General features: G+C 34.9%; 1 protein-coding gene and 1 long non-coding RNA gene across 6 annotated transcripts in view; one reads left to right on the forward strand and one right to left on the reverse strand.

The window, feature by feature from the left end:
* The window catches only part of LOC145263773 (fibroblast growth factor receptor 1-like), a 389,904-nt gene that overhangs the window by 245,966 nt on the left and 130,370 nt on the right, over nucleotides 1-13,568 (reverse strand). The window lies entirely within an intron of this gene.
* The window catches only part of LOC145263772 (uncharacterized), a 51,757-nt gene that overhangs the window by 37,306 nt on the left and 883 nt on the right, over nucleotides 1-13,568 (forward strand). Inside the window, exon 2 of the long non-coding RNA XR_013864598.1 lies at nucleotides 10,003-13,568. This exon is cut by the window's right edge and continues 883 nt beyond it. This is a non-coding gene — a long non-coding RNA (uncharacterized LOC145263772). The remainder of the gene's footprint in view (nucleotides 1-10,002) is intronic.

A 13,568-nucleotide genomic window follows, 5' to 3' on the forward strand; every position in this document is an offset into this window, starting at 1 on the left:
GCCCGACAAATATCGAAAAATTGGCCAAAAGCGTTAATTTCTTCACCCTAAAATGATCAGTTTTCTACGGGGGGGTCAGCAAAAACCGTCCTCTCATGACAATGTCGCTTCTACGCATGCGTCATACGAGGTCGTAACCTAATTTAGTTTAAAGATAAAAAAAAATGACCTAATTTCATGGACATCGTCTTAGGTTAGTTGGTTAGAACGCTGGGTCATTATCTAAAGGTTTTGGGTTCGAATTGTGGTATGAGATGTCTTTTTTTTTTCGATTTTTTTAATTTTAATGTTGAATCAGGATTATTTAAGCCATTTTTCACGTGTTTTTCAGATTTTTTAACGTTCGTTTTTCTGTTTTTTTTTTTTTACTTCGCTTATTCTTAGGTTTTCATTAACACCCCCACCCCGGCCGTCCACACACACACAAAAACACCCGGGCAACGAGGGGTATCCCCCTCGCTCAGCTTTTTTAATGAAGTTTTTACGTTCGTTTTTCTTTTTTTTCCATCACATTCGCGTTTTCTTTTTTTTTGTTTTTCCGATTTTTACATTTAACATTGTTCGTTTGCCTTAATTTATTTATTTATTTTTTTTCGATTTTTTAAAGTGTTAACATTTACTTTTAAAAAAGATATTTACTTCGCTTATTCTTATGTTTTGATTATCCCCCCCCCTCCCCGGTTCGAATCTTGGTGTGAGATATCTTTTTTTTTTCGATTTTTAAAATTTTAATATTGAAACAGGGGTATTTAAGCCATTTTTCACGTGTTTTTTTTTTTGGGGGGGTATTTTTCAGATTTTTTAACGAAGTTTTAACGTTCGTTTTTCTGTTTCGCGTTTTCTTTTTTTGTTTTCCCATTTTTACATCGTTCGTTTGCCTTACGTTAGTTTTTTTAAAAATATTTACTTCGCTTATTTTTATGTTAACACTCCCCCGCCCGAGCACACGCATCTCGAAACACCCGGGCAACGCCGGGTACCCCCACTAGTCTATAATATAAATCTCACCTGTCTGTTTAAATGTATGTATGTATGTATATAGCTTACATAAACCACAAAAAAAACATGCCACGAACAAAGTGAGCAAAAAAAAAAAAAAAAAAACAGAGCCAGAAGTGAAACAAGTTTTAACGCACAACTTTATCTGCCATATGTATTGTAGACTGTGCAAGTCTAATGCTGGTCCGAAAAGTCATTTTCGGGCTCATGGACATGGTTTAGGTGTTGCTGAGGATTGACCTGATAACTATGATGAGGTTGGTGGGGGAGCACTGTAAATACGAAACAATTAGTAGTATGTGTGTATGTATGTATGTATGTCTCACAAAAACTTTCGACAGAGGCGACGGATTTTCACGAAATCCGTATCGTTTTTAAGCTCGACTCTTCGGACAACAAAATATCGAAAAATTGGCTAAAAACATTAATTCCTTCACCCTCAACTGGGAACTTTTCTATAAGGAGTTTTTTTTTTTTTTTTTTTTTTTTTTTTGCGTCGCCATTTTTGCAAATCATCGTATCGGTTGTAATGACTTTACTAATTTCAACATTCCGAACTTCCGGTCACGTCATGGAGTAGGGATAAGACGTCAGGTTTTCTTTCACTTTCTTTTCCGCCTTCGCGTCACAGGTTCAATCCTGCCTGCCTGCTACCACTTTTCTTTTGGCTCAACACGCATCTCCAAACACCCGGGCAATGCCGGGCACCCAGGCTAATATGTACTATATTGAAGCTGGCATTCCGTGGATGTTCAGCGTAAATGGACACGCCCTGATATTATTGTAACTATTTTGTTAAAACTGCAAAAGTATTTATCTAAGCTAGCAGGGACGCCCGGTGTAACGTAGTCGCAAAATACGCTTAAATATATTTAATTTATGCAGATATCGTATATATTATTATACAGTCAATTTTCTATCGAGCTTATATATTATAAAGTTGTGATTTCAAAAATGAAAAAATATATCCACATGACTTGTGTGCATCAACTTGAATCAAAACCGAAACCAAAACTTATGAAGATTTCTTGGTAAAATTATTTATTACAAGAAATGGAAGGTCATAACAATGAAACGACAGTCACTCGGAAGAAAAAAGATGTAAGCGTGACACACAAAATAACACATTATCGTATTAATATATAGATTTTTAACAAATTGCGACATGACAATTAAATAGATTACATTGCTTTTAGTTAAACCTAGCTTGGGTGTCCGGCGTTACCCGGGTGTTTGGGGGTGTGGGTTAAGGAAGGAAAAGGGGGATAGGCAGGCCGGCTCGAACCTGTACCGTGAAGGAGGAAAAGAACGTGAAAAAAAAAACGTGACGTCTTTGTTGTTGCGCCCATCGCCAAACCGGAAGTTACGTAGGTTAATCTTAAGACTAGACAATCGAAAAGAGGGATTACTTTCTAAAATATCGGCGAAAAAAGCGACCTCTCCCTTTAGGAAGCTGCCCAATTGAGAGTGAAGGAATGAGTGATTTTAGCCAATCTTTCTGTATTTGTGGTCTGAAGGGTCGAGCTTCCAAACGATACTGATCTTGTGGAAATCCGTCGCCTCTGTCGAAAGTTTTAGGCATACATACAAATATACAAACATACAAACATACATACATACATACAAACATACATACATACATACATACATACATTTAAACAAACAGGTGAGATTTATATTATAAATTAACATAAAAAATTAAGTTATTGTTTTTGAATAAAAACTCCATTCTTCTACCATAGGATTTCACTATTATAACGCAGAAGAAACATCTAGGCACCCATTTCGTTATTGGAATTGACCGTCTGTTCAAAATGTTTCGTTTTTTTTTTGGTTTTGTATAACATCAAAATTATCTCCAATGATTCAAATGTATTTAAGCCAATGATTCAAATGTTTGAACCAATAACTCAAATGTATTCAGACAATGATTCAAACATTTCAGCCAATGGTTCAAATATAGGACTCAATGATTAAAATGCTTCAACCACTAATTCAAATGCTTGATCCAGTGATTCCAATGTATGAGTCAATAATTCAAATAGTTGAAACAATGATTCAAATACCTGATCCAATTATTAAAACGCTTGGAACCAATGACTCAAATTTTTGATCTACCGATTTAGAATTTGAAAGTGGAGAATCTTTCTTTGATGAGCAATTTTAAAGAGTCCACTGAGATTTTTGTAAAATAGTTTATCGCATCGTTGATTTTGAATTTCCAAGTTTTTCAAAATGGATCGGTTGAAAAAAATGATTTTTTGTAACATAAATTCTCTCGGAAGAATTCTACTTTGAAGTTGGCATCATAGAAAGGGAAATGATTAGAAAAACAGCAAAATATAAAAACAAAAATTGGAAAAGTGTTAAATTTATTTGCAGGTTTGAGATACGTCCTATTAGAGTATATCTATTTTTGTCAGTTGATTTATCGGTCATTTGGTCTGTCATGCTACAGCTTGGAATAACATTTTTGTGAGATTTTTATGAGAAGGTTATTTTGGAATTTATTATGGTTTGTCACGATTTAGTTTGAAATATAATTTCCATCTTTTCGTCAGTAGGCCAGTTATGCTTACGTTGGAAATGTCATTTTAGTCGCCAGGTTTATGTTTGACTATATTTTTGGAACTCTGCAATGCATAAGTTTGAAAATAGCATTTTTGCCATTCTGTCAGGCTTAAGTTTGAAGTAGCGTTTTTGCTAGTCTATCAGAATTAAGTTTGAAACAGTATTTTCGTCGATTTGTCATGTTTAAGCCTGTAATAGTATTTTCAACACTCTGTGAGGCTCAAGTTTAGAAATAGCCTTTTAGTCGGACCGTCAAGCTTAAGTTTGAAATAGCATTTTTGTCACTCTGTTAGGTTTAAGTTTGAAATAGTATTATGGCCACTCTGTCATGCCTACGTTTCAAATAATATTTTGCCACTCTGTTAGGCTCAGGTTCGAAATATTATTTTCTTCAGTTTGCCATGCTTAGGTTTGAAATAGCATTTTCGTTGGTCTGGCATTTTAAAGTTTGAAATTGCATTATCGTTTTGGTGTCTGGCTTAATTTTGGAATAACTTGGAAAATTGAATGGTAAAAATGGGGAAATAGTGAAACATTTTACACACACACATGCACACATACACACATGCACACATACACACATGCACACACACACACATACACACATACACACATGCACACACACATACACACATGCACACACACATACACACATGCACATACATACATACACACATGCACACATACACACATGCACACACACATACACACATGCACACATACACACATGCACACACACATACACACATGCACACACACATACACACATACACACATGCACACATGCACACACACATACACACATGCACACATGCACACATGCACACACACATACACACATGCACACACATACACACATACACACATGCACACACACATACACACATGCACACATACACACATTCACAAATACACACACTGAAAGTGATTTTTTTCTAGAATTTACAGAAAATTTCATTCAATCTAACATTTCTAATTATTCAAAATGCTTCCAAAACATCTCAGCCGGAAGAGTACGTATTCACTTTCCTCCTCACACCATTACCAATGCAAGTGGTCCAAGCAACAATAGCAGGCTTACCTCTCCTTCTGCTAAGATGGAATCAACTATTATTTAAACCTACCGAGATTTCTTATTAGAATTACTTTGATTTCTTTCATTCAGCTTAATGTTGTAACACTGTTCAGTGTTCAGTAGGGCATAATCCCATGCATTAACACTACCTTGAGTTGTTTTCCCCCCGTTTCCCATATCGTCGGATGACGGGTCTGATTCAGGTAAATTTATGGGTACTGGATACCTGCTTTGGTAGCTTTGGTATTATTCAAGGCTAATCCCATATTAAGCTCGACCATATGTCACATCCGGCCCTCGTGGATGGTTCGGAGGACTTTCGACAGCTGCTGTTTGTTGTACACAAGGATTTATATTGCATTATAACTTCAGAGCCAATAAAAAAAAATCATTGCAGATTTTTAGATTAACACGTTTCCTGTGTAATGGATCAAATTCCTCTTTATTGCATTTTTCGAACTATTATTCTTATGTTTAATGTTTTTTTTAATAAAGGAATCACCACTTATCAAGGCCCGGAGGCAAATCGAGGATAAGGATTAATGAGTATACACTGGTCAAGGGGAAAATGTCGTAGTCATCTTTAGTAGCGGAAATTTGGTAAATTGGATTACTTAAGATGATTCGTCAAGAATTTATTCACGTTGGACTTGAAGACAACCACATTGTAGTCAGTTAAAAAGCAGGAAAACGAAACAGGGTTCCACAGGCGTGCAGTTCTAAGAAAGAAGTTTTGTTCATGGAATTTACGTTTAGGTTTAGGCACAGATAAAGAGTGCGGGAAATTATTGATAGTGGTTTCAGAAAACGACTGTTTTTCGTGAAAGTCAGGCCGGGTGGGGGGAACCATAGTATTGGAGCTCAGACGAGCACTTGCCATGAAAAGAACGATTATTAACTAGAATATTAAGTTAATCTAGTAGGCCCTTCTTTGTTATACTAGCGAAATCCAAAAGTCAAAATATTCAATTTCAATTATAACAAATGATATCGTCATGTCGAAAGGCGTAATACATCCAAAAGATAGGAAAACGATAGCGCAGAAAATTAATTATTAATGAAAATAAATTTCCAAATTTTTAGTTACTTCAGAGACTGTTTTTAAGCTAAAATTTTGCGAATTTGGCCTTTTTTAAAGAACAGATTGGCTATGAACCAATTTAGTTGCCATTTTTTAAATTAGGATTTTTCCAGAGGAGAAATTAGCTATAAGAATGAAAAAATGGTTTTATACAATTTTCCGATATAATTTGAGATATATGTAAGGTAGATAGATAGATAGATAGATAGATAGGTAGGTAGGTAGATAGATAGATGGATAAATAGATTGATAGATAGATAGATAGATAGATAGATAGATATCACAAATTAGTAGAAAAACATTAATGTCTTTGATTTGATCACAGATCATTTTAGACGTAAGATCAATTATTTTCATTAAATTCTAGGCATTACTTTCTCCGCTAAATACTACACATTGCTGTTGATTGATATTCGCAAAATTTTAGCTTACTTTTTATATTCTTTAAAGCGAGTACCCTCAGCTAATCCAAATATAGGATTCTCCATATAAAAACTATTCCATATTCGGAAATAATTGTTTGATTTTTTCCAACATGTAATCGTTAAAAATGGAGAATCCTATATTTGAATTAGGTGAAGGTACTCGCCTGAACCGCCCCGTATCTGACCCAGTTCTGAATGCAGAACTGGGCACACCATCCCTCTCTCCCACACTGGGCACTCAGCACTTGTACGCATTCCCGCTGCTACTACGTATAAAAACCTGACACCCTTACTCGCATTAATACTCACACAGCCCTCCTGAAGTATGTCTTCCGCGAAAGGCGCTAAAGCAACACCGCGGCCAACTTCGAACCACAAACCGAACTTATATCAATTTTTTTTTCTGTTCAAAAAGATCATTAGAAAAATAAAAAAGGTCCAACCAAACGGAAGCTCTTCGCCGTCTTTAACAACGTTTATATATATATATATATATATATATATATACACACACACATGATGATTCATGATTGCAACGTCTTGTCAGACGAGTGCCACTCCCTTAGAAACTTAAATCCATGAGCCCAAAAATGACTTTTTTTCTGTATTTTTTTTAGTCCTACCGGTGAATTCACAGGCTCAAGCAGGCATGACACTGAAGACGGTCATTTAGATCAATTATTACATGTTTTCAGCATTTCAAGCCTCCACACGTCACAACTTTTCCATCGCCACAGGTCCATTTTTATAGACAAATGCCTGAAGGAGTATCTACACATAGATGATGTTACAGAGTCTTAGCTTTGTACGACAGCTAAGTCTCTCTCTATCTCTCTCAGTTCAAAATGTTGAAATCAGCAACAAGCAAGAGCAAGATAGTCAGCAACAAGTTAAACTGCAGACCAGCTTAATGCGGGTACTGGTCTCCCGTTTTATGTTTTTTTTTAAACTAGAGATTTTCTTCTCCAAGAAAGGTTGTCTTCACCACGGCTTACGGGAACTCTCTCCACCCCAACACACACATACATACACACAAACACACAGTGCTAGTTGGCCGGTGACCCTGAAAAAGGGTTCATTCGCCGTTTGGAAGGTCTTGTTTTTAATCCTTTAGGGAGACTAGCTACCCTCCTTACCAAACAAGTCTGGTGGGGGAACCAGTTTAGTCGCCGGTGACACGACCATGATGCAGGTAGTACTGGGTTACATGGTACCAGTAGCATATGAGATGACCTGACATATATATATATATGTATATATGTATATATATATATATATATATATATATATATATATATATATATATATGTTACAATAATAATTGTTGAATACATGAAGACATTAGTGTTTCATCCTTTTAGGAATCATCAGTGCAGGGTCACACGATTACTACCGATCGAGAGATTCGAACCCGACCACGTAGCCATTCCTGACTCCATTAGCCAGGAAAAAACCTCACGGCCAATCTCAACTGCGAGAAATCATTATATATATATATATATATATATATATATATATATATATATATATATATATATATATATATATATATATATATAGTAAAACTGGTAATTAGTAAAAACCTGAAGAGAGTGCTCAATACTATTGCAGAGCAACTATGTGTTTTATTTTTTATTACCGTTTTATCTGTTTGGTTACATGTGTTTTGGATGTTGGCCCATGTTTACGATTCAACAGCCTCGTCAGACCTATATATATATATATATATATATATATCCTTATTCTCATAGCTGTTGTTATACCACGTTTTTGCCAACTATTCCTCTTGCCGGCTTCAGGCATAGTTTACAAAAACGTTATGAAACAACAACAATTATGAATATGAGGAAAACAGTCCGCAAATAAATAAATATACAAATTACTCAGCTGAAAAGAATTCCAATAAAATATAATCACTCTCTCTCTCTGTCTGTCTGTCTGTCTGTCTGTCTGTCTCTCTCTCTCTCTCTATATATATATATATAAACGTGAACGTGTCTGTGTGTCTGTGTGTGTCTGTGTACATTTCCCTACGCAATAACTCTATCAATTTTTAGTCTACAGACTCGAAATTTGATATACAAGGTACTGAGATTTAGGAAAATCGATGTGATCGTTTTTTGACCAGAAATTAAGCGATTAAGGGGTCAAAGTTCAACAATTTGACATTTGAGAACCCTACCAAACGGCCCTACAATTTTGGGTCTACGCACTTGAAATTTTAGATATAGGTTCCTTGGACATGGATCTAACTTAAGAACTTGATTTGCACCCAAAAAACAATACATTTTAAGGGGTAATAATAGGGGTCAAATTAAAAAATTGACCTCTGCGGTCTCTTCCAAATTACTCAGACAATTTCTGGTCTAAATATTTGAAATTTTACATAAAGAGTATTCAGAATATTCATCAGTTTGGGTCGAAAATTTTTAGTTACCAATATATAAATGTATGTATGTCTGTTTGCATGTCTGCCTTAAACTTTAAATAGAGGCGACTGATTTTATCAAGATCAGTATCGTTTTAAAATTCCACCTTTCTTACGACAAATATCGAAAAATTGGCTAAAAACATTCATATCTTCACTTCAACTAGGCACTTTTCTACAGGGGGGGGGGTCACTTGTTTCGCCGAAATCTTTGAAAGTTATCCTTTCCTTTAGATTGTCTAGCCTTAATTTTAAAAAAAAATATCGCTTCCGGTTTGGCAGTGGTCGTAACAGCATGAACGTTAGGTTGTACCCCGTTCTTATTCTCCTTTGCGGTACGGGTTCGAGCCTGCCTTCCTACTACCTCTTTTTTTTTGCTCAACATACACATCCAAACACCCGGGCAACGCCGGGCTGAAATGCTAGTATATATATATGTATATATATATATATATATATATATATATATATATATATATATATATATATAAAAGTGAGAATGTTTGTGAGGGTACTTCTCAACTTATATACTACACGAATTTTTTATCTACAGATGTGAAATTTGGTCTATAAGGTATTCAAGCATGTGGAACACTTCTTATTTTTTTTACCCCAGAAAAAGGGCTGTTCAGTGGTCAAAATTTAAAAATTGGTACTTGGGAGTGATCGGATGTAATCTGTTTGCTTATCGTTTCACAAATGCGCATGCGTGAATAGTTCACATCACAAATTTCTTATGCTAAGAATAAGTAGTTTGAAAACACCGTTCAGAGATCGTGTCACGATGTTCTAATGGTTATCGTGCTTGACTCACTGTCTTTAAGTTTCAGTTTCGATTTCAGCTCAAGTATTTTTTTATACTCACAAGAAGTGAACGGGTTAGAAAAAAAAAAACATATTACTCGCATGCACATATCTCAGTTTCGGTATTAATTAAAATATAATATCTATGCATATTTTACGGCCGGACAACGTCGGACGGCCTTCTAGTATAATATATATATATATATATATATATATATATATATATATATATATATATATATATATATAGGCAGCATTTTCTATTTTTCTTTTAGGCATATTTCATTAAATAAAATAGACATTTTCTGTCTGTTCATTCTATTTTCGATCCTTTCGAACCTTCGAATAACTGTCTTCATTTCTTGCAGGAATTGGTTGATGCAACCATCATATTTATCATAAGTCCAAGTACTTTCCAATCCGTTAGGATTCATCGTCAGGGACAAATTAATCTAACTGGTTTTGAACAGTTTATATGCGTTTTTTCCTACCTCACTGGTTATTTATATACAGGGTGGGGCGTAAGTTCTGTTACAAAATTTCGGAACTATTTTTTATGATAATATATTTATGAAAATATTTTATATGATAATTTAATATATTATTTCTTATTTTTCAGAAACAAAAGATACTAATTTTTAACAATGCCTGTTGAATTGAAGAGAACATTCACCATAGAATGCGATGAGAAGGAGCTGCGCCCACCAGAAATAGTCAAGTTAGGGAAAAACACTTAACACCAAAAGAATGTTCATAAAAAGGTCGATTTATCGTTTCGTGGAAACTTCGTCGATCCAAGATAAACAATGATCAGGCCATCCCTGCACCTTCGGAACACCTAAACTCACCCAAAATGTTAGGGAAAACAATCCAGGTGAAATCCAAGAAAAATCCATGAGGCAAATTGTAAAGGAAGCACAAACATTATTAAGAACTATACGAAGAATATGTCGAAGTAACCAACGGCTGTCACCCTATAAGATCCAAAAGAGACAGCTTCTCTCTGCACCAACATTTGAAAAGAGACTCTACAGAAGTCGACACTTGTTGAACCGTATCAAGGAAGGCACGCTCAATAACATCGTCTCCGCGGATGAAAAGTTATTCCCACTTCAAAAGTCCAACGATCATCAAAAATGATAGCGCCCTTGCACGAAATCGTGAGGCAATACCTAATAATGCAGGAACAGTTTCCAGAACGCAGAAAACAGCATCAATGATGGTCTGCTCGGTCATTTCTGAAAGAGAGAAATCTTTACTTGTTTGTTACCCTCAAATGGTCAAGATCTTTGTTACATTAAAGACAGTATTGAAGGTGCACTGACCCCATGGTGTAATTCTGTGTACTGTGATGAAGTTTAGACTCTCCAACAAGATGGTGTGACAAACCACACTACTCATGTAACGCAGCAGTGGTGTAGAGAAAACTTGGATCAGCAAAGAAGAATAGCCATCCTCATCAGCTAATCTTGATTATTCTTTGTGGTCATTCGTAAAGAGTGAAGGCCGCTCTACTCCCTGTCAAAATATATAAGCTTTTAATGTAAAATTGAACAAATACTGGAAGAAAATATACTTAGATGCGGTGCGTGTTGCTATAGATGATTTCTTCCAAAGATTTCATAGTGTAAGAAAGGCTCGAGGGAAACATTTAAAAAGAAAACACTTATGTAATATTGTTCTTTCAGTATTTGCTAGTAATATAAAATACTTCATAAGAATGCAGGAAAGATTTTCAGAACACAGAAACCATAATCAGTGATGATCTCAGCAGCCACTTCTGAGAAAGGGAAATTTCCACTTGTTTTCTCCCTGAAGGGGGCCCTGTCGGTGGGGCATTAGAATACGCTGACTGCCCCCCTGCAGAGGGCAAAAGTAACTTAATGGGGGTCCTGGATATGACCTTAAACTATATCCAGTGGTGAGGTCCACGCTTGTGGGCTTTGGTGAGTGTGGAGCCACCCTTTAATTACCATTGCTCCCAGGTCCACTCTGACCCGGAGTGGTAGTACCTGTTAGGGTCCAAACTATGGGTTAAATAGAAACCGACGTGAAAACAACAAGTATATTCTATTAAAAAAAACTTTTTCTTAAATCTTTGGATTCGGCATTAAATAATCCGAAAAGGGTTGATATGCCGTAAAACAAAAACAACCAACCAACCCTGAAGGGATCAAGATTAACAACGAACGTTACAGTGAGGACATTCTTGAAGGTGCACTGAACCCATGGTGTGATTCTGTCTACGGTGATGAAGTTTGGATTCTCCAACCAAATGGTGCGACAGCAGTGGTGTAGAGAAACGTCCTGAATCACAAAGAATGGCCATCCTCATTACTTGATCTTAATTATTTTTTGTGGTCAATCTTGGAGAGTGAAGCCTGCTCGCACACAAAAAAATGAAGCTTTTAATATAAAATTGAACAAATGCTGGTAGAAAATATCCTTGGATGATGTGTGTGCTGCTAAAGATGATTTTCCCCAATGACTATTGTAATAAAGGTTCGAGGGAAACATTTTGAATAATATTTATGTCATATTGTTCTTTAAGTATTTGCTGGAACTGGGTATTCGGTATTTTGTTGCGATAAATCTGAGTTGTAACAGTATTTATGCCCCACCCCGTATATATATATATATATATATATATATATATATATATATATATATATATACTAGCAAACGTACCCGGCGTTGACTGGGTTCAAAACAGCCTACAGAAAATGGACTTTGATTGATGAAAGTATGATAGGTTATGAAAGGAAGGGTTGTAAATTTAGGTTGAATTTGGGGGTATCAAAACCAAAGCAAAATATGATGAAAGTAAAAATGAAATAGATAAACCCCATAATTTATTATAACATATCTGTTCACACTGAAACACTTATCACAATATTCTGTGGATCTATATTAAAAAAACCTTGTTAAACTTTGTGACATATTTCCATTCTATGGAGGTCAGATGCGAACGAACACCCCATAATTTTATTGTACCATATTTCTTCAAACTGAAATAAAATTATCAAAGTATACTTACGCAGATAGATATGAAAAGTTTTTATTAAAGTTTGTGCCTATTTCCATTCTATAGAGGCCAGGCGCGAACGCAGACCCCACAATTTTAATATACCATCCCTATTTAAGTTAAAACATACTTATCAAAGTATTATTATGTACATCCATATCAAAAACACTTGTAAACGTTTTTTTTTTTAATTTTTAATTTTTTTATTTCCATACTTTGTGAACCAGGCGCGAACACAGACCCCACAATTTTAATGAACCACCGTTCTGACAGATCAAACATACCCATTCCTGTGTCTCGATACATCTTCTATCATTATATTATGTTATCAGAGCCTATTCGGGACCACACACACACACACACACACACACACACACACACACACACACACACACACAGATTCATCTTGATATTATAGATATATAAATATATATATATATAATATGATATATATATAATATGATATATATGTATATATATATATTAATATCTATCTATCTATCTCTCTCTTTCTCATATATATATATATATATATATATATGTATATATATATATATATCTATATACACACACACACAAACACACTGATGGATGTGATTATTTTGGGACCGGCTCAAAAGTTCTTGTTGACACTTATATACAATACTCAATGCTTTCTCAGACAAATATTTACGGTACTTAAATAAATTACCCGTTTTAATCGGTCATTAAAACGCATAACTCATTTAGGTATTATATTTTCTATTTATACAAGATTAGGTCTATGTTTATGTTTGTGTAATTCTATGTATAAAATTTACCACTAAACTAATTAAACGATTATTCTGAACTCTGGAACACAGCTGTTCGATATAAGAATGGGTAATGTGGGCTGTATTTAGTTTAGCGAGGATGAAAGCTATTCATGAATGTTCCGATATGCTGATATTGGTGAAATGTTATTCCTTAAATGTCAGTCTCTTTGGATTATTATTATGAATGTTTTTTTAATAACATACTTTGAGTTCAAACTATTATTTGAAAATTTAAATAAAAAAATGGCAGCTATGTATTAAATCTAATCTATATTAAGTAAACAACGATTCAGCAAGATTCTCTGAATTTCAATTTCTTCTTAAGACTCTTTAAGCTTAAGCTTCAGATTTCAGACGTTTTCAAAA

The sequence above is a fragment of the Euprymna scolopes genome, chromosome 39 (assembly GCF_053919585.1).
Source record: "Euprymna scolopes isolate OS-2025 chromosome 39, ASM5391958v1, whole genome shotgun sequence".
NCBI lineage: Eukaryota > Metazoa > Mollusca > Cephalopoda > Sepiida > Sepiolidae > Euprymna > Euprymna scolopes.